Here is a 25,530-nt window from a genome sequence, read left to right as displayed (position 1 = left end):
TTTAGAGGAGGTCCTCTATGAAGTTCTATCCTGTGCTAGGGTTCCCATGGCACACCTACTGGGACACGTTCTTTCTCAGAACATTTCTGCCACCCGGAATCTCATGAAGCAATGAGACTCAATTCCCCATAACGACAACAATCAGCATTCCCACTTCCCCAAAGCATATGGTACTGTGGATGCCTGCCAGGGAGTTCTGCGAACGGAAGTGAGGCATGAATGAACATCACCAGCCAACATGTTAGGTTTGTCCTTCTTGCTGTTCTTATTACTAAGTATCTACACTGGGCTTGGGAGACGGTCCCTTTTACTGATTATTTCAAGAACATGGTCTCTGTCTTCTTGGAGTTAATTATTTCAGTCCCTCCCTTTACTTCATGACCCATCGGCTGCTCAGCCTGCTTTCTGGCATTTTCTGTATCTCAGGACCTCTCTGTATTTAATATACTAATGAAAAAAATTAAGGCTTCAAATAGAGAAAAAAATAAGTTTTGGTGTCTCATGATGGCCTTGTTAGTTAGAGAAGGGTCAAGCGAAGTCCTATTTCATATGTGTGAGATAACTGTCAAGTGAAGTGAGGAGGAAAGGATAAGAAGACATTTTTATTTTGATTTTAATTGGCTTCTCTGTTCTTTCTCAGTTCCCTCCAACTCCAACCCAATTTCACCTTTCATCATAAAGCCCAAGGTCTTGTTGGAATGGGGGAGGGGAAGTGGTGGGTAAGGGGAAAGAAGAATATGGCATATTAAATCTATTCCATGAACTATGTCATTTCATACATAATTCATCAGAATCCTAATGTTCAAGACTGAAGCCAGACTTCCATTTTTAAAAACCCAGGGTTTTATTTGTTTGTTTATTTCTGTCAGTTTGTCTTTTTTGCCATTTGTAAGGTTGTGATTAATTTTGTTTTTGTCTCTTGGTCACAAAACCCTGTGCCCCTCAAAAATTGCTCTATTGCCAGGCAGTGAGTACCCTAGGCTGGAGGGAAGCCAAGCACCGCTACCACCAGCCAGGCTGGCAGGAGTGCAGGAATGTGGCTGGGGGAGTCCACCTCCTGCTTTCTCTGTCCTTTCTGCCCCAGGAGGGAAAGGGCTGGGGAGAGGAAAGGTGGGGGCCCATTGCAGAGTTTGCCAAAGCTTCACAAGGACTTAGAGTACGAGTGTGTCCAGAAGAAATTTCTTTCCGAGGGGAGAAGAGTAAAGTAGATGGGAAAATGTTGATCTGTGATGACAACCTGTAGAGGTGTGAAGAAGTTTTTATTAATGATGCAAGTTGCAGACAGTCCTGCCAGCTACAAACAAGGTTCAGCAAGGGCTGTTGTAATAATAACCACTGTAGGGGGCTGACAGTTCAGGAAAGGAGCATACACCGGCTCAGGGGCTTATGCTCAGCCACATGAGACTACAGCACTTGCAGTAGTTATGTTGGGAGTGGGTGGTGATTTGATCCACATCAGGTAATCAGGCTCTTGTACAATGGTGGGGGAGGAGCACAGGTAGCATATTTCTATTTCTATAGTAGTGAATGACCGTGAAATATGCACCAGCTTATAGACCCATAAAACAAACAGCGTGAGGTCTATGTGGTGACCCTCAGAACAGTGTGGCTGCGTGTCCATGATCTCCAAATACGCTGAACTGAAAAAAAGAAAAATCAAAGAAACTGCTCACTTTGTCCCAATGGGTTAAAAATTGGTCTGGTTTCTTTTTAGTTACTTAACTGATGATGGATCCCTGAATTAATGAATCTGGTCTCTGTTCTCTTTTGGTTTGACTTGGATGTAAATGTTTGGATGAGAATCCTGGGATGTATCAATTCTAGACAGTTGTTTGTATTGGTGAAGCTGAGGAATATAAAGACAGAAAAATGAAAAAGAAATAGAGATGACCAGAAGTGGGCCAAGGAAAGAATCAATGAAGGACAGTGGCAGGAAGTACCAGGACAAAATCAAAATTGTATCAAAGAGAATTTTGAAGATTCATTACTTCTAAAAAGCAACTTATACCACAGTCACAGGTGTCTTATAAAAATATTTTGAATTTCTTATGACTTACACAGAATGTTTGATAAATGCACACTTTAATATTACCATGCACCATTTTAATTTGAAACAGGTTTATGGAGGTTTAATAGGATATTCACTTTGAGTGGGTGGGGTGGACAAATGTGATAAAAAGAATGATTTACCTGAGATCTGAGAAAGACCCGTGGGAAAGGTACTTTACTGGGTAGGATTAATCATCCTCTAAAATTTCAAGTTCATTTACATATATTTCTGAGAGACACTGAGCCACATTCTTTCCTCAGAAGCACCATTTGTTTAGTTTGCTGACACCAGATGCTATAAGGCTATTGTTATGACGGTTCTTAAACCCATTCTGTTTGGGTAGAACAACCTTTGAAAGTTTCTTATAGCTGCTTTTCTCGTGTACAGTGAGGAAAATTCATTTCCTTCCTGTTGAGAAAAGTTAATGATCATTTTCCATTATATCAAAATATTATCCATTGTTATGACTTCAGTTTATTGTTCCTGCTGAAATCGCCATGTGTTACAGAGTTAGCGATGCCAAGACCCAGGCACCCATGTGTTAGTTCAGAGTTTCTCTTTAAAAATAGTTTTTTTTCAGATGAGTTATGACCAAAAAAAATGGCAAATCACAATTTCAGGGGAATTAATAGGTAATTATATACTTAAAAATCATTTTTAGCTTGAAAATCCAAATTTTTAACAATGTTGTATCCAGAACATAATTATAACTGCCACATTGAATCTCTGAACCAGAAATAAGAGCCTTCCTTTAAGATATAATAAATACTTTAAGTATTAGGACAATGTTTCTCTAAAATTTTTTATCCTTTTCAAGGGTTTATTATTTGTGTCCAAAGAAGACAAGGAAAGATCAGGATGTGGACTGAAAAACCAGAGTAGGCTCAGAAGTTTCAAAAGCTCGAATCAGGAGGTGGTGTTTTTCCTGGTATTTTGGCAGATGTAACAGCACCAGAACCAGAATGCGGGCAATGTGAAGGAGATTGTAGCAGGAGCAAAGAAAGGAAGGGAGAAAAGAAAATGGAATCCTACTGGGGAGTGAGTTGCTTTTTGGGAGAAGAGAGAATAGCCTGGAATTCATTCAGGCAGCTCCACTGAGGCAAATCCGTTATCAGTTCAATTCCCTTCAGAACTAGTTCACAAGGGCTGCCATAAAAAAATACCATAGACTGGTGGCTTAACCAACAGGAATGTATTTTTTCACAGTTCTGGAGGCTGGAAGTCCAAGACCAAGGCGCCGGCAGGGTTGGTTTTGTTTCCTCTGAGGCCTCTTTCTTTGGCTGGCAGATGGCCATCCTCTTGCTCCCTCTTCATACAGTCATCCCTCTGTGTACGTGTGCCCTGGCATCTCTCCTCCTTAAAAGGACACCAGTCATATTGGATTAGGGCCCATCTTAATAGCCTCGGTTTAAGTATTGGATTAGGTCCCATCTTAATAGCCTCGGTTTAACTTAATCACCTTTCTGAAGACCCTGTATTCAAATACAGTCACATGAATTAGCCTCCAGCCATGTGACCTCATTTTATCTTAATTACCTCTTTAAAGACAGTATCTCCGAATATAGTCACATTCTGAGGTGCTGGGGGTTGAGACTGCAACATATGGATTTTGGAGGGACACAGTTCATCCCATAACACCTTCCAAATTTTTTTTTTTTTAACTTGAAAACAGGTGATGTATCTGTGGTACACAGATGTTGACCATCTCCTAAGCCTTAGATATAAGGAAGAGTAAAAGGAGGTGAAAGTTAGCTCCCTTGGGATATTCAAGGCACTGAAAACTGTGAGGGCCCAATTTTATTTTGTTTGAGCTGTTTTTTAAATTTGTTAGTGAAAATTCCAGATGTGCACAAAGTAGACAGAATGGTACAGTAAACCCCCTTATGTTCATCCACCAGATTCAACAATTGTCGTGGCTTTGATCCTCTTGCTGAATCCATTTTCTCTCTCTTTTTCTTTTCCTCTCTCTCTTGCTGAAGTGTTTTAAAGCCAATCTTGGGTATTGTGTCATCTTACCCTGCATCTCTTAAATAAAGGTATTTAAGTATGTATCTTTTAAACTATAAACACTCTCTTACATAACCATGATGCCATCATCATGCCTATCAAAGTTGACAACAATTTCTTGCTTGTTTTATTCCCAATTCCAATTTCCCTCCTCTCAAAAAAAAAAAATATATATATATGTATGTATATAGTTGATAATGTGAAACAAGATCCAAACAAGATTATTATTACATTTAGTTGTTAGTAGACTATTTATTTTGGGGAAAAAACATTGTTTCATTGCAGAGACTGCATCATTTACAACATCCTATAGGGTTATTTACTTTTACTTGGAAATTGCCCTAAATACCAGAAACAAACTCTCCATCTGATGGAGTGGGCCTGGATGGGATTGCTTCTCCCATAATGCCTTGGATGCTGTCTGTTTACCTGGATGGTGGTCAGCCTCACTAAACAGGAAATTATACTTGCTTTCTGTTTAAATAACATCTTGGTTTCTATAAGTAGTCATTATATTCGATTCTATAAGATTTCATTATACTTTAGATAACATTTCTCATGGAAAACACAGAAGCAGCAGACATCTTTAGATATTCTGGTTGCTTCAAGGTTATCCACATATAACCTGGAATTCAGCTGCCTCCCACCCCGACCTTTGGGATAACAAGATAAACTTGATTCACAGCCAATTCCACCACCCATTAATGTCCAAAGTTCTTGCTGTGGTTTCTGCAACTGTCCAGGGCCAGTATCCCTATGGGGTCCTCCTCTCTGATGCTTGCAATCATGTATGCTACCTCTATTTCATCTACAGCAGCCAGACACAAACCTTAGCTCCTTCAGGGGGTTCCACAAACCTCCATTCACACCCAGCATTTTGTGAGTTTTGTCACTTTATTTAAGAATGGGAGGGCAGGACCATGTAGAGTGGCTCACCTCACACAGAGTACACGATTTTACCTCTTGCTGGTCTCTCTCTTGCCGCCTCCCACCTCCACTTCCCCTCACTCTCTTTTCTTTCCTCTCCCTTTTATGAGTGTGACAAATTCCTCTCCTTAGCTCATGCAGAGCAGTTTAATAATCACTTTTTAAACTTGAATATGCTCTTGGGTCTCACCCTCCACCCCAAATGACTTGCTGAAGTATTTCTTTATCCAAATATATTCAGGGCTCTCTTTCAGAGGAATTCTGGTTAATGCAATTTTCTCTACCTCATTTTAAGTATGTAACAGTCAGCACCTATTTCTGCTCCAGCCCCCATATTCATCCTACACATCCAGGAGAGTGTGCTGGGGGCATCTCCCCGAATTCCTTCATGTAATAGAGCAGGGACCAGGAATGCTACTTATCTGGTGCAGCCACAGCTGCCCAGAAAACAGCAACAGGGTTGTGAAAAGTGATGCCACCCACACTAGAAGACTCTTAAATTTTGTTGAAATACAACACTACCTGGGTGCAAAAGCTTAGCAATTTTCCCATATGCAAATCTTATCGCCCACAAGGCAAACCTATGGCTAAAGTCAGACTATTTAAACCTGCCTCTTCCTGACACCCAAGTTTCCTCAACTCACAGACAGTATTCCTGCAGCCAAGGAATTCTCCCTTGCCACAGAGAAAAAAAATCCCTGAATATTTTTGTTTCATCCAATTCAGCAGATCACAAAGGATAAATAGGCACACTCTCTTTGAACTTGGCTTCAGGAGTATGTCCATCAATCCAAGCAATCCAGGCTGCCAGAGACTGCAGAATCCATCAACCTAGGACCCAATTCCAACCTGATATCTTGAATCTGCTTACAATTCTTTTTTTCCCCACTTGAGAAGAGATGATCAGGGTTTTTTGTTGTTGTTTTCGTTTTATTTTTCTTCATGTCCCTCTATCACTTTCCTTAGCCTCCAGTCCTCTTAAACTTGTACACCCCTCCCTACGACTCAAATACCAGATGGTATTCTATTATTTGACAAAAGCTCTCCAAATGAGTGAAGATATTGACTCTGAGTGTGGGTGCACTCAAGCTATGCAATATTCCAACTCAGCCAAGTGCCTAAAGTGTAGAAATACACCTCCTGGAACAGATACTTGCACACAATGATTCCTGCAAGATGCCAACATTCTCATCAGAAGCCACAGGGTCACAAACCCCTGATGTGCAGTCCTTGAAGTAAAATAATCATAACATCTTAATTTTTCCTTTCTGAACCACTGAGTCAGCCATTTTGGTTAGTTTTCAGAACTTTTTGTAAAGAAAATACATCTACTCTCTGACCAAGCATTCCCCTGGGTCTGTTTGCAAAAGGGTATTCTAATGGGTACAATATTTGAATGCTACCGCATTTCCACTATACCTGCCTCATTATATTACATGAATCTATCTGTTCTTTGTTTGGAAATGTGTTTATTGTGAAGCCTGGTAATTCTCAGGTGAGAATAGTAGATTTATAAACTGTGCCCCGCCTCCTGCCTGCTCTCTCCTAAGGCCACGACCCCAAAAGATCAGTTACCAAAACGTGTTTTGATGTCATCTCTGAAATTCTGCTTTTTTAAGAATGTTTTATAATGAAACCTTGGAAATAGCATGCAGAGGTTTCACTCCTGACATACCCCAGAAGGTCACATGCTCGAATTCTGCTTAAAGGGACACTAATCATATTCAGTGTGTGAGTAGAGAGGTTTACAGTTGGAGATGACACCATCATTTGCATAGGATGTAAAAATGAAGGACCATTAATTTTATAGCATTAATTGAAGAGCAGAAGTGTTAGACCTCTATAATTATCTTCAGTGAATACATTTCAAAGAGATCTTCACAAATAAGGCTTGTGTGTGTGGATGTGTGAGGGTACAGATAAAAAGAGCAAAGCGAAAGCTCCACTTTGTCCCCCCTCAAGATGCACAGATCGGTGTACAGTTAAGTTAAAAGCTTAACTTAAATCTGAATTGCTTCCTCTGTGTGGAAACAAGACATGTAAATTCTAGACTCCCAGGAGGATATTCTGCCCAGACGGGGGGTCTGGACTGCTTGCCACACTTCAGAACCACTGAGATAGAGAACAGGGGAGGAATCTCGGGAAGGTGGGCAGTGTCCCCTCGTGTCCTCCCAACACCCCATCCTCCCATCTCTAGCACCCCTGGCAGGACCTGGCACTCCCCTTGGTCCTGATTTTATCCTCCTAGAATGTTCTTCCTACAGTCTAAATTTACTGGTCCTATATTTTGTTCCCACAGGCCAAACTCTCAGCTAAACGGCTATAGATCCAAGGAGATCATTCTGCAGTGTTAGTCGCCTTAGTGTTTTGCAGTCCAAGGTCAGCATGGAGAGTAGAATTTCTAACGATTTATACAGAAGATCATAAGCATTATTTGAGTGGCTTACTAATTTTGTAGCCAAAAAAAATCAAAGTAGAATAAGGGGGAGTGGGGGTATGGTGGAGTTTTTTTGTTTTGTTTATCATTGTGTGTGTGTGTGTGTGTGTGTGTGTGTGTGTGTGTGTGTGTGGCTTGGGGAAGGGGTTATATAGGCAAGAAACAACTAAAAAGAGAAGCCAGCTCCATGATTCTAGGCAACACAATGCCAGTGTCAAAAGCAGTGGTCACAGCCATGATGGTCCATCTTCATTTCTATCTGAGCAGTGAAAGATGGACATTGGGAATAGAGAGTCTGGGCAGACAGTATGTGCAGCCTGAGGTTTAAGATCTACTTGGGAGTTTTGGTAATTATCCTGACATGCAAGACTCCTTGCTTTAAAGAAATATGAACTACCTCTGAATCTTAAAGTCACAGATTCTCTCTGGTGTGTAAAGTTTATAGGGGGAAGGATGGGAGCCACCAGTTTAAATCAAGGAAGGCATTAGCTAATTATGCAACATGATGCAGACACTCTGTTTAAATGCCCCTGTCTCCAGGGGCCCTGAAGGAGTGACAATACTGGTGGGAATTGCAGGTACCACTACACACAGGTGGAGGAGAAACTTAGCGTACAGGTCTTTTAAGAAAATGCTAAGGATCATTATCTAACTTTGTGAAAAGCTTCTCTAGGTGTAAGGGACTTACTCAGGATGGTGAAGGCTTCCTCTAAATTCCTATATACCTCACTGCTCAGTTTGTCTTTCATTTCATGCTTCATTTACCCAGTTTGGTACTACACTCTTTTCTTTTTACTACCCTCTTAAGGTAGATTTTCTATGCAATATGCTTTACATATTTAAAATGTACAACTTGATGTGTTTGGACATATACTTGTACATACATACAGATATAAACACTTGTGAAATCAAGATACCAAACATTTCTATTACCTCTAAAAGTTTTCTTGTGTCCATTTGCAATTCTTTCTTCCCTCCACCCTGTCCCCAGTGACTACTGCTCTGTTTTCTGCCCCTGTAGGTTAGCACGCATTTTCTGGAATTCTATATAGACGGACACATTGATGCACATTCTCCTCTTGCTGGGCTTCTTTCATCCAGCTGTACCACATTCCTTGGCATTCTGCTAGAGATATTTCCCCTCCCAGGCTAGAAATAACCTCGTGTGCCAAGACGATCTGTGATGTGACAAGATATGTATGTTGTAGACAAGGTAAACATTGAGTTTTGTACATAATTTTTTTCTGAGATGTTCAAGGAATTCTGTAATAGGAGACTCTACCATATTGGTAATAAAAGGAAGTTTTTATTTTTTGGAAAATGCACTAATTTATGTAGCTTTTTCTTCTTCTGAAATAGAAATTCCAAGGATTTAAGGGAGTTTTCTTCAAAACAATTCACACACCAGGGTGACTTCATTTCTTTACTTCAATAAAGTGGCCTGTCAGCTTTTTGTGTAGAATGTAAACCAAGTTGATACAGATGGGAGTGGGAATGATTTACTTCACGCTTGTTTTCATGGAAGAACTGGAAATAGCAAGTGCAGGGAATTAGACTCAGTGACCTCTAGGCCCTCCGTCTTCCGTGTCTCCATCTCAGAGGCTGAACGACTCACCAAAGGTCACCACGGAAGCCACACATGATGCTGAAGTCTGCTTAGGTATTTCAGGTAAGACTCCCTCCATTGCAGGTGTCAGACACTTAACAAAAGGTAATTAAAGCCAAAAATAATGACCAATAAACCTAATAAATTTAGTGGCTGAAGCAGCTAAAACTCATTCCTGGGGTGGGATAGACTAGACAGAGGGGCTTGAACATATCAGCACTCAGACTCTCACTGGCTCCCAGCTCTGACTTTCTCTATGTTGATTTTATTCTCAGAAAGCTCTCTCTGTTCCATGATACATCCCACTGCTTCAAGCACAGGAGTTTCTCAACCCAATGTCCCAACCGAAGACCATGATTTAATGCATTGACAGGTTGTGTGACCATCACCAGAGCAGGAAGATGGAATGTGCTGGTCGGTCAGTGCCTTGTTGTGTACTCACCCATGGCTGTAGGCAGGGAGGGACAGATAGTCCCACCAACCACATGACTGATGTGAGGAGAATTCCCCCAGTGACAGAGAAACACCATTACAAAACAGAGGGGAATGGATGCTGAGCACAGGGCAAAAGGTGCTCACTTGAGTTGTTTTCTTACATCTTTGTATAAAATTCCCATGGCTCCCTTAGAAAACTACAGGAAGTCCTGGAGCATCCCATTGTCTCTATTCACTCTTTCATTCTTCTCTTACGCATGGACATATGACCGGACTTTAAAAGATTATAAGCAAGATTATTCTCCATTTCCAAGATTGGGATACCATGATCTTTCACTCAAGGATGTCGAAGATCCTAGTCAAAGTGAGATAACACTGCAGTGGGAACTTGTTTATTAGAGTCTTGGGCACTTGGCTTCCTTAGGACTCACTCGCTTCACATGTGCAATGGGAATAAATATTTCTCTGCTTTCCAGGTATGGGGATGGGGGTTCAATCAGATACTCTCTGGAAGTCTTGCCTTTCTCTGATTCTGTTCATGATTTCACATGTGCTGGCAGGTTGATATAATAGATTACTCAAAATTAAACAATTTCACTCTAATGAAAAGTGGGAGATAGCCACATATGAAGTGGACATTATTCATGCTTTGAACATCTTTCATATACTACTGCAATTGTCCACCTGTGACTTCTGCCATTTCCTAAACAGAAGCTGGAAATTGTGTTTCTGAACTTTCCCTGCAATCTAGGGCACAGTTATATGACCAGGACCTAGAATCAAACATACGTTTGTGAGATTTAAGTTTAGAAAAGGTGATGTGAAGAAAGAAATCTTGAATAGATTCTACATTGGAGAGAGTGATGGAGAAGTGGTCATCTTTCAGAAGAAGGGTGTTAAAGGTTCCAGTACGGGTGTCCTGTGCCCGTATCAACCAAGCAAGCTATAATACTGAACCAGCAGCAGGAACAGGAGAGTCTCCACTGGAGAAGGCTTGTGGTATCATCTAGATATTGTTTCTAGTTCCGCTGGTTCTCTGTCTAATCTTCTGGCTCTCTGTGTACTGCTTAAGGTTTAACATATTACAAATCTCCTTATATTAAAGTGGGCTGTGTTGTTTACAACTAAGAACCCCTTGACCAATACAGAAATTGATCTCAAGAGTGGTTTCAGGCCCCAAACACAAATAAATGGGCCTCTAGTATTGGTTTTCTAGGTAAGAAGGCAGTGAAAACCCCACCTAGTAGGAAAGAATGAATAGTAGTAGAGTATTTTTAATATTCTCCTGTGGTTACCTATGAAAGTGAGTCTTGGGATATACAGTGGCATGAGGAATTTAAACAATATGAATGACATGAATAATTCAAGGGTTACTTCTGACTGCACTGGAGAGTTTGAATTCCCCGCTTAGGGCATGGTCAGGGATAGAGGGACCACCTAGTGCTATGCTAAACCATCCCTTTCAGGTACGTAGCTAAAGCCTGAGTTTCATCCTGATGGAGTTGCCAAATTACAATGTCAGTGGAAATTATAGCCTTATCAAGTCTGTTATGTCAGAGTTAGGGCTTTAATATAAAAGAAAGGGACCTTGAGAATTTAAACTGAGGACATATAAGAAGCTTTCAGTGATTTGGAAGATTCTGAATATTCTTATTGGTCCTAGTCTATTACCAAGAAGGAAGTAGACTTGCAGAATGGTGAAAATATTTATTGAAACCTCAGTAGTTGTTATGCCAGCTGGAAGACAACACCTTATGAGTTTGGTGTTGTGTGTAAGATGTACATTTCTCTGAACCATGCAAAATTTATGCTACTATTTGCTTTTCTATAATCAAAGTGCATGGAATTCAGAACCAAAGGGTGAAAGCAGGAGGGGTACTTCTCAATACTACATCTAATGGCCCTATTCCAATATTTTGCTTTTGATCCCTGTAATTCTCAGTTCTGCCAACTTAAAGATCTTAGTGCCCAGGGGAAGAATGGTTTCACTAGGAACGCAGAATGTTTCCATTGAATTAGAAAATAAGACTTCTTCTTGTCAAGAAGAGGCTATTTTGAATTCTTCCTGCCACTGGAAAATTAAGCAGTAAAGGAGTTATCAGTGTTGACTGGGGCAATTGATTCTGATTAACAAAACAAAATAGGGTAATTTATATCATTTTATACAAGGAGTATTTCTGGAACCTGGGAGATCCTTCTGGACACCTTTGTGTATTGCCATGTCCAGTGGTAAAGCTCGGTGGAAGACTACAGCAACCACATACAGGAAGGATCACAAAGAGATATTATCCTCCATAAATAAAGATTGTAAGAGTCACCTCATCAGGTAAAGAATCCTAGCCTGCTGACATGCTGGTTGCAAAGGCAAAAAGAGCACAGCATGTGTATTAGTCCATTCTCACACTGCTATAAAGAACTACTTGAGACTGGGTAATTTATAAAGGAAAGAGGTTTAATTGACTCACAGTTCCACAAGGCTGGGGAGACCTCAGGAAACTTACAATCACAGTGGAAGGCAAAGGGGAAGCAAGAACCTTTTTCACGTGGTGGCAGGAGAGAGAAGTGTCCATGCAGGAAAAACTACAGTTTATGAAACCACCAGATCTCATGAGAACTCACTATCATATGAGAACAGCATGGTGGAAAGTGCCCCCATAATCCAATCACTTCCCTCCTTTGACACGTGGGGATTACAGGTCCCTCCCTCAACATGTGGGGATTACAATTGGAAATGAGATTTTGGTGGGGACACAAAGCCAAACCACATCAGCATGTGTATTAGTCCATTCTCACACTGCTATAAAGAGCTACCTGAGACTGGGTAATTTATGAAGAAAAGGGATTTAATTGACTCACAGTTCCATAGGCTGTACAGGAAGCATGGCTGGGAGGACTCAGGAAACTTAAAATCATGTCAGAAGGGCAAAGGGGAAGCAAGCATGTCTTCACATGGCGGCAGAAGAAAGAGTGAAGGGGGACGTGCCACACACTTTTAAACCATCAGATCTCCTGAGAACTCTGTCACTAGAGTGAGAGCTCTGTATCATGAGAACAGCATGGGGGAAATCTGTCCCCATGATCCAATCACCTCCCACCAGCTCCCTCTCTCAGTATTGGGAATTACTATTCAACATGAGATTTGGGCGGGGACACAGAGCTAAACCATATTAGCATAGTTGTGGAGAAAGGATGCCATAAAAAACACCCATATCCACATGATCACTTGCAGAAACAATAGCATAAACATTTTTCTTCCTTGCTGTGTCTATATACAGACTATTCTTCTCTTTTTCCTCCATTTTGCTTCCTTTACAGTTGTATAGGATATATGGGGAGGAACAGGGTGGTAAATAACTGCATTTTAGTGCCTGGATCACAGAACATCAAGACGGCATTGTGGCTGAACTGGAGAAGGTGGACATCCCCTGGGATAAAAAACTGAGGAAGTTTTATCTTGCCACTCCTTTGAGGAGAGAGCGTGCACATTTTCATTGGTACAAGAAATAATTGCATGATGTTAGGCAGAAGCATTTTTTTCTTGTGATTGTAATTGTTGAGAATTTCAGTACAGAAGAAGGTTTTTAGGGCTGTTGCACAACCAAAAGATAAATGTGTGGGTGTGTTTTATGTTATGGATCACTATTTACCCTTTGAACATCATTCCAATGTTTGAGAGATCTTCCTTCTCTACCTTCTCAAGGTAGAGGTTAGACACTTGCTTTTCAGCCTCCAGCACAGCTAGAGTCGAGCCATGGGGCCAGATGTGCACCATGAGGTTTCCTTTTGAAAGAGAAGGTCACGAAGAAGGTGATGCCATGACGAGTACATTCTCTTCAGGTGGCAGACAGGCATGCAGCTCAGGGGCAGCGTGGTCAGAGGTCCTGGCCATGGTATCCCAGGACAAGCAGGCAGGGAGGCAATGGTATCTGCCCCATGCAGTAGTCCGGCAGTGCAGCTGGGGCACAGTTTCTATCTTTAGACCCTCCTAGCTTGATTCTATGGCTTCCTAGAAATTCCTTGAGCCACCAAAAATTCTTTACCAAACTGCCTTTCCTGCTTCAATTAGATTAGGTCGGTTTGTTGTTTGCAACTAATGATATACTCACTGATATTCAGAGAAGCTTTTCCTGCCTATAGCAGCCAGTCCTAAAAAGCATGAAGAAAGAAATCTTCTTTTTCTGTAGATGTCATATTCCAGTTGTTCCTGGCTCAAAACTCGGAATACACATCAGGTAAAGGGAAGTGGTTCAACATACAATCCTTTACACAAAGGGACATTAGCGCAGCTGCGGTTTGCTTGGAAAACTTAAAAGTGGCCCATAAAGGGAAAGCCCATCTGTTTAGGGACACTAAATCTGCTTGTAGTTCACAGGATATCACACACCCAAAGCAGGGACTCTAACTGCGAAAACTAATTCTATAGACAAATTGTATTTGCCCCTTATGGCAGCCTAGTGGGATGCATTGCGTGTGCAGGAGACTGTTTATTGGATTAGTTGGTGGCCGTTATATGTTAACAGGTTTGCAAAGTAGTCTTACTAAATCTAAGTTTCATACTAGCACTGAAGAAAATTCTGAAACAGCTTATTCCAAAAGAACACAATGTATTTTCATTGCAAAACTCAAGGAAAGTCCTTTAAAGGTACCTCAAGATTGTTAGCCAAGAAGAGTGTTTCACAAGCCAGAATTCTAAGCCTGCTGAATTAAGTTGTTGCCTATCAGGCATTCATAACAATTGTGATTTATTATAACGTGTGTTGAGAATAAGAACTGGATAGGTGTTGGTAAAGTTGTCCCCCTCCCTCAAAACTCATGTCATCCTGGTTTACTGAACTAAAAATGATGAGAATTATCAAAAGGATAGTTTGCTCGCTGACTACTCACGCGTACCAACTATCTTTCCGTTCTAGCCCATTTTAATACAAGTGCCCAACATCCCCCTGCTTTGCTGATACCATATGGTGTTGATGAAGGTTTATTTCGGTGCTGTGTTATCTGGGGAAAGGAAAATTGACTGGGGAGTTAGGCAAGCTCTTATCTCCTGCTGACTTCTTTGCTTGCTTATGCTGCACTTTAAATAAATCACTCAACCCCTGAGCCTCTGTTTTCCCATTTAGAGAATGGGATCAGTGATGTCTACTCTGCAGGCTCTAGAGAAGCCAGAAAAGGCAAGGTTCTGTTGTTTCCTGGGAGGCGAGGAGCTGTTGAATGTAAATGCAGTAGGGGTGTTTGTGAGAAGGTAGCAACTGCCTGCAAAAGAAAGATATTGGCTTTCCCTAGACTCATTAGTCAGAGAACTGAAAAACAAGTACCTCCTTTTTTCACATTCCCCTCCAGAGAATTTCCTGTTATTTCCCTGGTATTAATTGATGGTGGGCACCCAAATTCTGAATTCTCAAAGGAAGAAAGTGCTTCTACTCTTGACATTTCTAATATTCGTTTTTCATTTGTTTTGTTTCTTCAGGGGAGGTAAGAAAGAGGGAATGTGGCTTTTTGGGTTAATTGTGTGGATCACTAAGTGCGTGCATGGAACGGTAAGGCTAAGCTTCACCAGCTTATTTTCTCTGCAGAGCTTTCCTTGCAGGAGATGTTTTAGGCAAGAGATGGAGAACTCATTCCTGAGTCAGGCTCTTCTTCCTGACAAGTTTGCATAGGGGGCATGATGCTATTTCTATTAAAGTGAAGGCTAAATTTCTGTAACAGACCCAACCACACAGTGTCCTACTGAGAAAGGTCTTTCTCTCTTAGGTGACCGTCCTGACAGGAGCGAGGGTGGCAGCCAGCTCTTCTCCAGTCTTTTCGAGACCTGTGTTCCTTCCACCTTAGTGCTCTGTCATCCCAAGTGCTATCACTTAGGTCAATGAGGACGCAGGTACTTTAATGTGTTGGAATGTTTGGGTGAAGCATCCAAATTAAGAGAATCTCGGGCGTAACAACAATCTAGTGCTCCTCTAAACAGTGCTGGGCCACTTCTTTTCAGTTTTCCAACTTGCATTGACTGCAAGAGCAAGATGATATTGCAAAAATACTCAACAGCACTGGGCCTGCACCAGCATGACTGTTTTATCATATCTCCTTGAGACTCCTGTGTATTTTGATGGGAGCAGAAACTGTTCCCAAGTGATTCCAGTGATGTCTGGCTCCTCTTACGGAGGGGGAGCTTGGGCAGCTGCCCTTCAGGTCCACTTCTGCCCACCATCCATAGCCCTGTCCCTTAACCCAACTCCCAGGAGACCTGAAAATGAGTACATGATTCCTGCCACAAGGGGCTCTGGCTCTAGTGGGTGACACTCCACCTACAGGTGAAGGTTGGACACCACACCTGGTAAGAAGCGCTCTCTGTGGGGGCAGGCAGAGAGCTGTAAGCACATAGAGGAGAGGCCCTTCCTTAGGAAAGAGTGACAACGTTTCTGAAAGAGAAGGGAGGTCTCATCTAACTGTAAGTTGGCCATATAAAGACTGAGGGCAGAGAGAAGAGTTTCAGGCAGAGAGGGAGTAACACTCACAAAGCAGTGAAAGGAAGTACAGCAGATCCTGAAAGTAACTCAGAATGACTGAAGTGAAGAAGACAAGGGGACAGTTGATGAGAACTGAAACTGGAGAAATGATTAAGGGCCAGTTCCTAATGAGCCCTCATTTTCCATCTAAGGAGTTTAGACCTGACCCTGGTGGCAAGAGAGACCATTAAAGAATTTTCTGAAGAGTATACTATGAACCCATTTGTGTTATAGAAAGATCACCCACAGCTATAAGGAAAGGATGTTCCTAAATGTGTGGTCTCACACCCATCAGCACCAGATTCACCTGGAGTATCAATTAAAATTGCAGAATCCCGATCCTCATCTTTGTGCTGAATCAGAATCCCAAAGAGTGAACCCCACGAGACTCATGTGTAAGATGTTCTCCAAGTGATTCTGATGCCTACTAAATACTTAAATGTCAGTGGTGGCTGAGGGTCAGACAGGACAACCAGTCCTAGGGACACAGAAAGAAACTAATATGGTGGCAGATACTGATGAGAAGGGTGGGAGAATCTTTAATCCTTGGCATGGGGGAATTAAGAATCTCTGACTCTTTGAGAAAACTTTGATCCTAGAAAACAATTGCTGTGATTTCTTCCCCATAGAAGCAAACACAGAAAAGTCTGGTAGATGAAGATAAGAAATAGCTCTCCCTCCTCTGAGTGGGAAATGAACACTCAAGGAGCTAGTTCACAGGATGTGGCTGTGATGGGACACCTGCTTTAAAACAGATTACACTTCAGGCAAAAAGTCTGCCTCCGGGAGCACTGACTGGTGGGTTCCAGCAATATGCTGCACCTTCTGGCATTTTTTATTTGTTTGTCTTTTAACTAAGTAAACTCAATATTCATCCTATGGCTTAGGAAGTTGACACTGACAAGGACGGAGACATTTTGATTGGTACATCTGCAGTCTGCCAGCACCAAAGAAAGGTCAAAATGTTCCTCTTAGCTGGCCAGGCTTGGAATCAGTAAGCAGCTTCTGCAGGATTTGAAGGCATCGTGCATTAGGACTATTGAAGCCTGAACAAGTGGAGTCATAAGAGCATTCATTATGCTCTCCTGCGGCAGAAATCATCATCGCCTGCCTTTCTGCTGGGGCAATTGTTTTCATTTTTATGTATTTTCCCCTTAGGTGGGTTGTTTTAGCATCCGTGGTGTAATTTTCCTTGGCTGGGAACCCAAAGCCAGTGGGAGACAGACCAGAAATAGATCCTTATCTTCTCACCCCCAGCCTACCATGCCAAAACTGCCCAGCTGCCTCATACCACAAGTGACCTTTTTCTGAAAACTGGGAGGCCAGAAACAACAGGGAGGCTTGCCAGAATATAGCTCTGCCCTCTATATAGTATTCACCACACTCAGAACCTGGTTTGACCTAAGAAAATTCTGTTGGGTCCTGTACTAGTTAGGGCAATGTTAGTTGTTATAAAATATAAATAAATAAAACCCCAAATTGCAGTGATTTTATGCAATGGAAGCTTCTTTCTTCTTCATGTAACAGTTCAGTGCAGGTGTTCTTGGTTGGCAATTGATAGGGTAGGGGGAGGGCTCTACTTCAAGCAGTCACTTAAAGATTCAGAATGATGGAGGCTCTGCTGCCTTCAAACCTTGGCTTCCAAGTTCACCCTGGGCATTCCCCAGCCAGCAGAAAGGGAAATGTGGAGGATGGAGTATGGATGTTTTGAAGTTCAGACCTGGAAGTGGTACACATCCCTTCTTCTACACCCCACTGCAACGAAAACAGTTCCATGGCCACACCAAATTAAAGGGATATTGGAAAAGATAGGAGAAACAAGTTATGGTGAACAAATAAGAAATTCCTAGCAATCTGTAGACCAAGATGGGGGAGCTTCTGAGAATAGCTGTGGCAAAAGCCAGGGAACTCTGGCAAGGGCCTCTCTTCATTTGTTACTGGCCATTTCTAATTCATTCATGCACTATCTATTCTACAAGCATCTATTAGCTCTTATTGTAGATAAAATAAAATACTGTGCTAAATGCTTCAACGGTATTTGAGGTATACTAGACTTGGTCTCTACCCTCAAGGAATTCACAGAATAATGGGAGAGATAGTCAGAAGCAATACCAAACAATGAAGTAAACGCTGTGCTAGAAAAGTGTATACACAATTACACAAGCATATAGCAAGAAGTTTCCCCTAGGTGAGCCTTCAGGGATAATGAAAGAGCTTTCCGGATTGAAAAGGAAGGAAAGGGTGATTTCAGATATGGAATAGCATTGGCAAAGGCACAGAGTTACAAAGGCACAGAGAATATTTAGAAAATGGAATTTGGTGTCCATAACGGGTAAAGCATATGGTGAGGAAAGAGAAATGCCAGGGAGGCAAAAATGGAATGATGGGCTAGTACTGGGTTTTGAAAAACTTTGTAAGCCTGAAAATATTTATGGCATTTGACCCTAAGCCAATGATTCTCCCTTTCTCTAATTATATGTTGTTTTCCTCCTAACTTTTTTTAGATACCTGGTTCAAATTTTTGTTTCATATTTGTGTAATGTCCCGTCTCTGACTATTCTGGAATAAGGCTGCAGGTATGGCTGGATTTGGGACTCAAATTATGCCATCAGGACTCAGTTTCTCTCTATCTCTAGGCTGTGCCCTCAGCTGCTTTTGCTGAGTTAGCATCTCAGACTTTGCATGGTGGCAAGGTGGCAGCAGCAGACCTCAACTCTGTATTTCCTCAGGTTCATGTACAGCAGAAAGTTTCAGCAAAGTTCTCTTGGTATATTATTGGCATAGGGGGACTCATATCTCCATTTCTTTTTTTTTTTTAAGCCATCAGTAGATTTTAATTACAATAATCATCGCTGAGTGGAAAGATGTGTGTGTGCATGAAATGGGCACCTGTATACATATATAGGTGTATATACCTGTATATATATATATATGATATATACATATCTAGATATGTATATATCAGATCTTCTGGAATCCTTTTAATGATATGAATTTATGTTGGAGGACGTATATTGTAGATCCAGTTAGGTGGGAATAAGTTATCATCTGTGATAAGCTTAGAATGTGTAGTTAAGCCTTTTCAATGTAAAAGTGAGACCAAGTGTCCCAATGAGGAAGAATATGGCCAAGAATCTGGCTATTGCTTCAAAACAATCCATCCAAAAGAATTTTAAAATGGGTTCACATTTGGATATCTTGTTCATTTCTTTTTTTTTTTTAAGTTATGAGTTGATTTTTTTTTCTTTCTTTCTTTATTATTATTATACTTTAGGTTTTAGGGTACATGTGCGCAATGTGCAGGTTAGTTACATATGTATACATGTGCCATGCTGGTGCACTGCACCCACTAACTCGTCATCTAGCATTAGGTATATCTCCCAATGCTATCCCTCCCCCGTCCCCCCACCCCACAACAGTCCCCAGAGTGTGATGTTCCCCTTCCTGTGTCCATGTGTTCTCATTGTTCAATTCCCACCTATGAGTGAGAATATGCGGTGTTTGGTTTTTGGTTCTTGCGATAGTTTACTGAGAATGATGATTTCCAATTCCATCCATGTCCCTACAAAGGACATGAACTCATCATTTTTTATGGCTGCATAGTATTCCATGGTGTATATGTGCCACATTTTCTTAATCCAGTCTATCATGGTTGGACATTTGGGTTGGTTCCAAGTCTTTGCTATTGTGAATAATGCCACAATAAATATACGTGTGCATGTGTCTTTATAGCAGCATGATTTATAGTCCTTTGGGTATATACCCAGTAATGGGATGGCTGGGTCAAATGGTATTTCTAGTTCTAGATCCCTGAGGAATCGCCACACTGACTTCCACAATGGTTTAACTAGTTTACAGTCCCACCAACAGTGTAAAAGTGTTCCTATTTCTCCACATCCTCTCCAGCACCTGTTGTTTCCTGACTTTTTAATGATCGCCATTCTAACTGGTGTGAGATGGTATCTCATTGTGGTTTTGATTTGCAAAATTTCTCTGATGGCCAGTGATGGTGAGCATTTTTTCATGTGTTTTTTGGCTGCATAAATGTCTTCTTTTGAGAAGTGTCTGTTCATGTCTTTTGCCCACTTTTTGATGGGGTTGTTTGTTTTTTTTCTTGTAAATTTGGTGGATCTCATTGTAGATTCTGGATATTAGCCCTTTGTCAGATGAGTAGGTTGCGAAAATTTTCTCCCATTTTGTAGGTTGCCTGTTCACTCTGCTGGTAGTTTCTTTTGCTGTGCAGAAGCTCTTTAGTTTAATTAGATCCCATTTGTCAATTCTGGCTTTTGTTGCCATTGCTTTTGGTGTTTTAGACATGAAGTCCTTGCCCATGCCTATCTCCTGAATGGTAATGCCTAGGTTTTCTTCTAGGGTTTTTATGGTTTTAGGTCTAACGTTTAAGTCTTTAATCCATCTTGAATTGATTTTTGTATAAGGTGTAAGGAAGGGATCCAGTTTCAGCTTTCTACATATGGCTAGCCAGTTTTCCCAGCACCATTTATTAAATAGGGAATCCTTTCCCCATTGCTTGTTTTTCTCAGGTTTGTCAAAGATCAGATATTGGTAGATATGTGGCATCATTTCTGAGGGCTCTGTTCTGTTCCATTGATCTATATCTCTGTTTTGGTAGCAGTACCATGCTGTTTTGGTGACTGTAGCCTTGTAGTATAGTTTGAAATTAGGTAGTGTGATGCCTCCAGCTTTGTTCTTTTGGCTTAGATTGACTTGGCAATGTGGGCTCTTTTTTGGTTCCATGTGAACTTAAAAGTAGTTTTTTCCAATTCTGTGAAGAAAGTCATTGGTAGCTTGATGGGGATGGCATTGAATCTCTAAATTACCTTGGGCAGTATGACCATTTTCACAATATTGATTCTTCCTACCCATGAGCATGGAATGTTCTTCCATTTGTTTGTATCCTCTTTTATTTCCTTGAGCAGTGCTTTGTAGTTCTCCTTGAAGAGGTCCTTCACGTCCCTTGTAAGTTGGATTCCTAGGTATTTTATTCTCTTTGAAGCAATTGTGAATGGGAGTTCACTCATGATTTGGCTCTCTGTTTCTCTGTTGTTGGTGTATAAGAATGCTTGTGATTTTTGTACATTGATTTTGTATCCTGAGACTTTGCTGAAGTTGCTTATCAGCTTAAGGAGATTTTGGGCTGAGACAATGGGGTTTTCTAGATATACAATCATGTCGTCTGCAAACAGGGACAATTTGACTTCCTCTTTTCCTAATTGAATACCCATTATTTCCTTCTCCTGCCTAATTGCCCTGGCCAGAACTTCCAACATTATGTTGAATAGGAGTGGTGAGAGAGGGCATCCCTGTCTTGTGCCAGTTTTCAAAGGGAATGCTTCCAGTTTTTGCCCATTCAGTATGATATTGGCTGTGGGTTTGTCATAGATAGCTCTTATTATTTTGAGATACATCCCATCAATACCTACTTTATTGAGAGTTTTTAGCATGAAGGTTGTTGAATTTTGTCAAAGGCCTTTTCTGCATCTATTGAGATAATCATGTGGTTTTTGTCTTTGTTTCTGTTTATATGCTGGATTACATTTATTGACTTGCGTATATTGAACCAGCCTTGCATCCCAGGGATGAAGCCCACTTGATCATGGTGGATAAGCTTTTTGATGTGCTGCTGGATTCTGTTTGCCAGTAATTTACTGAGGATTTTTGCATCAATGTTCATCAAGGATATTGGTCTAAAATTCTCTTTTTTGGTTGTGTCTCTGCCAGGCTTTGGTGTCAGGATGATGCTGGCCTCATAAAATGAGTTAGGGAGGATTCCCTCTTTTTCTATTGATTGGAACAGTTTCAGAAGGAATGGTACCAGTTCCTCCTTGTACCTCTGGTAGAATTCAGCTGTGAATCCATCTGGTTCTGGACTCTTTTTGGTTGGTAAGCTACTGATTATTGCCACAATTTCAGCTCCTGTTATTGGTCTATTCAGAGATTCAATTTCTTCTTGGTTTAGTTTTGGGAGAGTGTATGTGTTGAGGAATTTATCCATTTCTTCTAGATTTTCTAGTTTATTTGCGTAGAGGTGTTTGTAGTATTCTCTGATGGTAGTTTGTATTTCTGTGGGATCGGTGGTGATATCCCCTTTATCATTTTTTATTGCATCTATTTGATTCTTCTCTCTTTTTTTCTTTATTAGTCTTGCTAGCGGTCTATCAATTTTGTTGATCCTTTCAAAAATCCAGCTCCTGGATTCATTAATTTTTTGAAGGGTTTTTTGTGTCTCTATTTCCTTCAGTTCTGCTCTGATTTTAGTTATTTCTTGCCTTCTGCTAGCTTTTGAATGTGTTTGTTCTTGCTTTTCTAGTTCTTTTAATTGTGATGTTGGGGTGTCTATTTTGGATCTTTCCTGCTTTCTCTTGTGGGCATTTAGTGCTATAAATTTCCCTCTACACACTGCTTTGAATGCATCCCAGAGATTCTGGTATGTTGTGTCTTGGTTCTTGTTGGTTTCAAAGAACATCTTTATTTCTGCCTTCATTTCATTATGTACCCAGTAGTCATTCAGGAGCAGGTTGTCCAGTTTCCATGTAGTTGAGCAGTTTTGAGTGAGATTCTTAATCCTGAGTTCTAGCTTGATTGCACTGTGATCTGAGAGATAGTTTGTTATAATTTCTGTTCTTTTACATTTACTGAGGAGAGCTTTACTTCCAAGTATGTGGTCAATTTTGGAATAGGTGTGGTGTGGTGCTGAAAAAGTGTATATTCTGTTGATTTGGGGTGGAGAGTTCTGTAGATGTCTATTAGGTCCGCTTGGTGCAGAGCTGAGTTCAATTCCTGGGTATCCTTGTTGACTTTCTGTCTCGTTGATCTGTCTAATATTGACAGTGGGGTGTTAAAGTCTCCCATTATTAATGTGTGGGAGTCTAAGTCTCTTTGTAGGTCACTCAGGACTTGCTTTATGAATCTGGGTGCTCCTGTATTGGGTGCATATATATTTAGGATAGTTAGCTCTTCTTATTGAATTGATCCCTTTACCATTATGTAATGGCCTTCTTTGTCTCTTTTGATCTTTGTTGGTTTAAAGTCTGTTTTATCAGAGACTAGGATTGCAACCCCTGCCTTTTTTTGTTTTCCATTTGCTTGGTAGATCTTCCTCCATCCTTTTGTTTTGAGCCTATGTGTGTCTCTGCACGTGAGATGGGTTTCCTGAATACAGCACACTGATGGGTCTTGACTCTTTATCCAATTTGCCAGTCTGTGTCTTTTACTTGGAGCATTTAGTCCATTTACATTTAAAGTAAATATTGTTATGTGTGAATGTGATCCTGTCATTATGATGTTAGCTGGTTATTTTGCTCATTAGTTGATGCAGTCTCTTCCTAGTCTCGATGGTCTTTAAATTTTGGCATGATTTTGCAGTGGCTGGCACCAGTTTTGCCTTTCCATGTTTAGTGCTTCCTTCAGGAGCTCTTTTAGGGCAGGCCTGGTGGTGACAAAATCTCTCAGCGTTTGCTTGTCTGTAAAGTATTTTATTTCTCCTTCACTTATGAAGCTTAGTTTGGCTGGATATGAAATTCTGGGTTGAAAATTCTTTTCTTTAAGAATGTTGAATATTGGCCCCCACTCTCTTCTGGCTTGTAGAGTTTCTGCCGAGAGATCCGCTGTTAGTCTGATGGGCTTCCCTCTGAGGGTAACCTGACCTTTCTTTCTGGCTGCCCTTAACATTTTTTCCTTCATTTCAACTTTGGTGAATCTGACAATTATGTGTCTTGGAGTTGCTCTTCTCGAGGAGTATCTTTGTGGCGTTCTCTGTATTTCCTGAATCTGAATGTTGGCCTGCCTTGCTAGATTGGGGAAGTTCTCCTGGATAATATCCTGCAGAGTGTTTTCCAACTTGGTTCCATTCTCCCCGTCACTTTCAGGTACACCAATCAGACATAGATTTGGTCTTTTCACATAGTCCCATATTTCTTGGAGGCTTTGCTCGTTTCTTTTTATTCTTTTTTCTCTAAACTTCCCTTCTCGCTTCATTTCATTCATTTCATCTTCCATCGCTGATACCCTTTCTTCCAGTTGACCCCATTGGCTCCTGAGGCTTCTGCATTCTTCACGTAGTTCTCGAGCCTTGATTTTCAGCTCCATCAGCTCCTTTAAGCACTTCTCTGTATTGGTTATTCTAGTTATACATTCTTCTAAATTTTTTTTCAAAGTTTTCAACTTCTTTGCCTTTGGTTTGAATATCGTCCCGTAGCTCAGAGTAATTTGGTCATCTGAAGCCTTCTTCTCTCAGCTCATCAAAGTCATTCTCCAACCAGCTTTGTTCCGTTGCTGGTGAGGAACTGTGTTCCTTTGGAGGAGGAGAGGCGCTGTGGTTTTTAGAGTTTCCAGTTTTTCTGCTCTGTTTTTTCCCCATCTTTGTGGTTTTATCTACTTTTCGTCTTTGATGATGGTGATGTACAGATGGGTTTTTGGTGTGGATGTCCTTTCTGTTTGTTAGTTTTCCTTCTAACAGACAGGACCCTCAGCTGCAGGTCTGTTGGAGTATCTGGCCGGCCGTGTGAGGTGTCAGTCTGCCCCTGCTGGGGGGTGCCTCCCAGTTAGGCTGCTCAGGGGTCAGGGGTCAGGGACCCACTTGAGGAGGCAGTCTGCCCATTCTCAGATCTCCAGCTGTGTGCTGGGAGAACCACTGCTCTCTTCAAAGCTGTCAGACAGGGACATTTAAGTCTGCAGAGGTTACTGCTGTCTTTTTGTTTTTCTGTGCCCTGCCCCCAGAGGTGGAGCCTACAGAGGCAGGCAGGCCTCCTTGAGCTGTGGTGGGCTCCACCCAGTTCGGGCTTCCAGGCTGCTTTGTTTACCTAAGCAAGCCTGGGCAATGGTGGGCGCCCCTCCCCCAGCCTCGCTGACGCCTTGCAGTTTGATCTCAGACTGCTGTGCTAGCAATCAGCGAGACTCCGTGGGCATAGGACCCTCTGAGCCAGGTGCGGGCTATAATCTCCTGGTGCGCCGTTTTTTAAGCCCATCAGAAAAGCGCAGTATTCGGGTGGGAGTGACCGGATTTTCCAGGTGCCGTCTGTCACCCCTTTCTTTGACTAGGAAAGGGAACTCCCTGACCCCTTGCGCTTCCCGACTGAGGCAATGCCTCGCCCTTCTTTGGCTCGCGCACGGTGCGTGCACCCACTGACCTGCGCCCACTGTCTGGCACTCCCTAATGAGATGAACCCGGTACCTCAGATGGAAATGCAGAAATCACCCATCTTCTGCCTTGCTCATGCTGGGAGCTGTAGACTGGAGCTGTTCCTATTCGGCCATCTTGGCTCCTCCCCTCATATCTCCATTTCTAAACCAATATTTTCTCTTCTTTTCAGCCCAGGCCTCAGACTATGCTTCACTTCAGAGCTTAAGTAGTGGGAGGATGGTTGCTCAAAAGGAAACTCAAGTCCAGTTCCCATATCATGAGTGAATGAATACTTAGGCAAGAAAAGAAGTCCACTGCTCAGAGTTCCACTGGACAGACTCTCCAGCCAACCTGCACTTCTGCCAGGGCCCAAAATATGCCTTGGGCTTTCCTAACATATCAACCTTTTAATAAACCACTTCCCTTTTTGAA

The 25,530-nt window shown here is 41.6% G+C and overlaps 1 long non-coding RNA gene across 1 annotated transcript; it reads left to right on the top strand.

Moving 5' to 3' along the window:
- On the top strand, window positions 1-25,530 carry LOC129059413 (uncharacterized). The gene is made up of 2 exons (XR_008525288.1): window positions 1-245; window positions 25,294-25,530. It is a non-coding gene; the product is annotated as an uncharacterized LOC129059413 (long non-coding RNA).

The sequence above is a fragment of the Pongo abelii genome, chromosome 4, assembly GCF_028885655.2.
Source record: "Pongo abelii isolate AG06213 chromosome 4, NHGRI_mPonAbe1-v2.0_pri, whole genome shotgun sequence".
Lineage (NCBI taxonomy): Eukaryota > Metazoa > Chordata > Mammalia > Primates > Hominidae > Pongo > Pongo abelii.
This window is presented reverse-complemented; position numbering and strand designations above follow the sequence as displayed.